General features: G+C 31.7%; 1 protein-coding gene across 2 annotated transcripts in view; it reads left to right on the plus strand.

The window, feature by feature from the left end:
* The window catches only part of LOC108623089 (phospholipid phosphatase 1), a 47,618-nt gene that overhangs the window by 28,581 nt on the left and 13,214 nt on the right, over positions 1 to 5,823 (plus strand). The gene's annotated exons all lie outside the window — the stretch shown is intronic.

Raw genomic sequence — 5,823 nt, forward strand, 5'->3', positions numbered from 1 at the left:
AATACGTAAAATAATTTTAAAATCCGATGGAAAGTTTAAGTTAATGGAATATTTGCATTTGTTTCTTGTTTGAAAGTAATTGAATATCAAGCCTCGTAACACGCATAGAGGCAGCACGTTTCCCACCTCTGTCATAATACATCATTAAAGCATAAAATAGTGAAGAAGAAGAAGAATTGAACGCTGATAAGAGATCATACTATAATAAATAATAAGAAGCATGGTCGTATACACATAACTCATATTGGGAAACTTCGGTGGTGGGGGTACTGCTCTTACAATTAGAACCTGCGAGTCAAGCTTTGCTAACTCGCCACGCAGGGCTGGGATAATTTTTCCCGCACGGCTCGTTTCCCCTGTTTTTCGCCCGTATTTCGATTCCCACTACTATTCTCCTCATGCGCCTTCGCTGACCATGCCTAGCATACCAGCATCAAGTACCAGTCCCCATCATGGTCGCGTTGTCCCCACTTTCCGGCCGAGGGAAAAATTATCCCAGCCCTGTCGCCACGGTGATGCGCTGGCGTAGAGTCACGCACTGAGTAAATGTAAAAATAAAAAATATATCAATAACTCTAGGGTATATTAATATATTTAAGATAGTGTCAGCAATAAGATAGGGCAGGGTTCCCCGAGCTCGTACTTCTCCTAATCCTCTCACCCCTTATATATATTAATATATTCTAGATCTAGGTCTAACATTTAGGAATCCGTAACAGATATTTGATCTAATAGTAGATAAAGTGCTAGATTCATTTCAGTTTACATTTCCATGCAAAGAGCATGGAGTTGATGTACTAGCTTACTCTCTTTATTGTTATATACGACTGAGAATGCGCTAATTTACGTTCCAAGAAAATAAGAAAGTAAAGAGGGAGGCCCAAATTATAAGAAAACAGACGAAACTGCAAAAAAGTTAATAATTGTTATAATATAATATATGTATAATGTATTAATATAAAATAAAAATTCACGATTCTAAATCACTCTAGTCTTTCTCAATTTTCGTTTTTTTATTATTACGCCTTACATTTTTCACTGTATTAAATTGAAGTCACTGTATACATATAGTTATACGATAGAAGTTAGTCGTTAGAAAGTTTAGATGGTCTTCTAATCTATTTTTGTATCTAGAAACGTGACATGATATTTACGACAGATTCTACGTCGATCTCCTACCTGAGATCCTCGTTCTGAATATTCCACGAAGTATTAATTACCTTACGGAGTATTATCAATTGTAAGATTTCTATTTTTTTTTTTATTGAGCGTAACTACCGTATCCCAAAATTTAATTCCATGAGTGCAGATAGGTTTAATAACGGTTTTGTATATTAGAAGTTTATTTGTTATATTTAATTTTAAGTTCCTACTTCTTAGAAACGCTTCTTAGAAACTTCTTTTTATTTTAATTTAATCCATTTTTTTCTATATGTGGTGTTTCCATGTTAATTTGCTACCTAGATACATGCCTACTGTGTCTTGCAGTAAGGCTTTCTTATTTAGAGACACAGCAGGAGGTGTTTGTGTTCTTAACGTAAAGATAGTATGTTTTGATTTTTCCACGTTTACTTCTATTTTCCATTTTAAGAACGTAGTAAAAATTGTTACAGTAGCTTGGAGACGACGAAATACCAAACGTACCTTGTGTAAACAGTTCACCTAAATATTGTCAGTCTATTCTTATCAGGATTGCAGACAAGTGATTAAATTTTTAATTCTATTGAACACCAATTGGCAATTAATGTTTGGCTTTTGCTTTGGACTTGACTAATTAAGATTTAAAATTCTGTAATTAGTTTAATTAGAAGAAATTCGAATTAACGATTGAACTTTAATTTTTAACTAAAGAATACTCCATTTATCGATAGGTTTTCGGGCATTTAATCGTTAATTGTTAATGTGCTAATTAAAAAATCAGTAACCCTTCTGGGTGATTATTGTGGCACTCTGAATTGTCTAAAATACCAATGCGAGAGTGTGAAGCATTTAGTAGTGATCCGCTCGACATCGATTGATGGTTAAAATGAAATCGTGAGAAAGACTTATAAGCAAACCATGGTTTTAACGTATTATTATAATAACTGACAAAAACTTTTAACCTTTAAAATTGCCTTGATGTTTCAAAAATGTCTTGTAAAAATTTTATATCTAATCAATTAATTTCTAACATATGGAATGAAATCTTATATAAGAATGTTGAATTCATCTCGATGGGCGCTATCATATTTTGGATTAAAAATTGTAGAGTTTCCTTGAAAATTAAGAGGATTAAATTTAAAAGTGTTTGTACCAAATAATGTGCCTTTTTATACCAAACGATTTTTATTGAAGAATACTTCAATTGTCGATTGAGATTTAGAGCAATTTATCCGTTATTCAATTAAAAAATCTGCAACCCTGGTTATTATGCTGCATCGAACGAAAACCAATACGTTATTATTTCGAACTTTTGTTATAATTCTATAACAAAATGTTTTGGAGTTTTAGGAATCGGCTTAGTGATCTAGGAAAATGTTGGATACTCTGCATAATAGACATAAATTAATCAAATAAATGGTACACAGAATGTTTCGTACTTTTTCCCTTTATAAAATTGTTGGACTATAATGAATCCTCAGTTCAAAATGACGACCTTCTGCGTTGTTGCACATTTTGAGCTGACATCGATATATTATGTACAATAACTGACAACCAAGGCTACAAAGAATAATCACGACAGGAAATATTTACATTTTAAAAAAAGTACAGGCAATGTAAAATCGGTCAACTTTTCTTATCTAATTTCGCTGCTGCGCACATACTTAAACTACATTTAATGTTTGTCCTTAACATTGTGATAGAGCTTTTATAAACAAACTTCTCATAACATTTTTCTTATCTTTATTGGTAAATTATGCTGTAACAGTTTTGCCGGAAAAGTACAAAACACTGAAAATATTAAGATTTTTCAGATCAGTATGTTTGTATTCTGGATTGATATTTTAATCTAATCATTCATTCTTCTATTTATAAGGCAATAGTCTCGTCTTAATTTTTACTTTGAACGACTGTGCAAAACAATGCACGTTATTTATTGAAAAAGTCATAGGTGATTTATTTATTAACTGTACATTTTTCGTATTAATTACCTTATTTTCGTGTTATCTTCCCCTGGCTTATCAGTGCAGTATACATATTAAGCAGATAGAATAACCATTAAAAACGAATAAAAATTTTACGATAAATTGTTTCATAGAAATAATTATTCTACACTTCTGAAGAATTCTCTTCAATTTTTATACCGTTTTACTATAAATGATACAAGGAGATTTTGCATTACTTAATTTTTTTTAAATAATTCAATGGCACACAGGAATTAAGAAGAGCATTTATAATTCTTTTGTGTGAATTATAATTTCATATCACTTCCACACACACATATTACAAAACGTTTATAGAATTCCTTCTACTTAGTTGTAACTTAACAAAGACAAAGTACGTAGAGAAGTGCTTTTTGAATTCACGTTGTCTACAATTTTTTATGAAAAATAAAGATATTGACATATCTGTTTATATTGTACTTTTTGTGTTATTATAAAACTCTCATTAATTGTTAATAGCAATTTATTTATACTCACTAACGTATTGGCAGTAGTGCATGTAAGTGATTGATATACACATTTTTTTTGTAAAAGTTACTCGTTTCTTTGACGAGTGTCTGACCTTGATAACATCTACTACAAAATGTACAATACACGATAATATTTTGCTGCTTTAATCGCAGATATGATGAAAGATAATAATTTATCTGATATGAGGAATGTTCATCAATTGAGTCACTCACCATGAAAGTGAATTTTCTTTATTTTCAATTATTGAGATATTAAAGGTTTTGTGCAAGTCAGCATTGCCGATTTGTTAATTTCCATTATCAATTAACAATTGAACTCTGAACCTCAATCGATAATTCTCTATCTTCAATTAATATTAATCTTTAATTGAGAATTAAAATTTAATCGTTGATTTAAACTTCTTTCAATTAAGATAATTATTCATCTGCGACTTTAATGCAAGTGTCATGGAGAATTTTACCAATTCGAGAAAAAATATAGAAAGTAGTTCACCAGATATTCTCACAACAAGTTTCGTCGTTATTATTATACATAAGAAAAACTATGCACCCCATTTAAAAATATTTTGATAACCTTCATATCTCTACTACTCGTCCAGCTAGAAAACAGCTCATACCAGACTGTGCCTCTCTCGAAATTGTACAATGTGTTTCGAAATATGTGTTCTTAAGACTATTTAATTATATTCATAAACGAAACTTTTACATAATAATAAAATGTAGTGTTCCAAAAGACACGTTTCTTAATCGCTAGCTCAATCGCTACTCCTCTCTGCTCCCACCTATGCGTCACGCAGAACTCCACATTGCACGTTTCACGATTGTAAGAAATGTACAGTTAAGAGCAAAATTGAACACATGCTATTTAAAATTGAATGAACTTGTTTAAAGTCGGAGTAACGACCTAAGTTTTTTTTGAGTAGTCAGGTGGATTAGTTTATTAAATTATGCGTACAAAAGTTAAAGTTATCTGGACTTGAAACGAAAATTTAAACAACACATTTTAATCACTTATATGAGATTAGTATATGCTGAAAATTTTATTGAAATTGGTTATTATTATGAGCTATACAATTAGGTAAAGTTGTGCAACTTTCACGACTTTTGGTTAAAAATCTGCATGTTTCGATGTGTGTTGTTTTTTCGGTATCGGACAGATTTCCATAAATTCTCATTCGTCTTATGTAAGTAGTCAAAATGTGCCATTTAAATTTTTACTTCAACCTCGAATAAAAAAGTTGAGAAACACGACCTTCACATTCTTCACTATCTTTTGTATACTTTATTTAGAATACTAATCCACCTGACTGCTCAAGAAAACTGAGATAATTTGCGTATGAAAAGTTATTCAATTTTATACAATGTGTATTCAGTTTAGCTCTTAACTATATGACCTTTGCTACGTATAATAATAACGATGAAACTCGAGGTGGAAATATCTGATGAACCACTCTGTATATCTGTTGGAATTTGTAAACTTTAAATCCACTCGAAAATTCACACTTCCCGGAGAATACGAAAAAGTCTTCTTCACACATACTTACGAGTTTTCTCGTGTTTCGCGCGCCATTGGTTAAGGACCGCTCACGAATTTTTTCGTTTTTCTCGCGCTATTTATTACGGACCTTAAATATCAACACATTGTCTTATCCAAATCGAATGAAGCCATCTCATTGTTGGAATTTACGTTTTTTTTTTACGAATTACGAATTTCAATTTACGAAAAACTATAAAATTGCGCGAACCCATAAAGTATTGCAGTGACATTGTATTTTGATCATTCGAATAGTCTTCGTCTTCAACTTCCTGGCACTTCAGAAATGCCCTCTCTCATAAAAATGGAGAAAACCAACGAAATTGATACACTTGCGGAAGTATTTAACGATAATTTATCAGATATTCCTAGTGAGATCGAAGATGCGGATGATTGTTTTGACAATTCCGGAGACGAATCTCTTGATTCTACTGATAGTGAAATTATTAGATTTGTATCGAAGCGTAGGGTGGCAGTGCTTTCAAGTGATTCCGACACTGAAGAAGATACTATTGGTCAACAGATCCTTTGATAAGTACCTCTATTATATTTCCCCGGACTTGTAGTTATAAATAACGTGCAGTTTGCCCAAAACGTACGGTCCCTCGCATATGTCTTATTGTTATTGAAAAATACTGTTTAAATAATGAACTCTGCTCAATAAACAGTAAATGTG

The sequence above is a fragment of the Ceratina calcarata genome, unplaced genomic scaffold (assembly GCF_001652005.2).
Source record: "Ceratina calcarata isolate Rehan_Ccalc_2016 unplaced genomic scaffold, ASM165200v1 scaffold250.2, whole genome shotgun sequence".
NCBI lineage: Eukaryota > Metazoa > Arthropoda > Insecta > Hymenoptera > Apidae > Ceratina > Ceratina calcarata.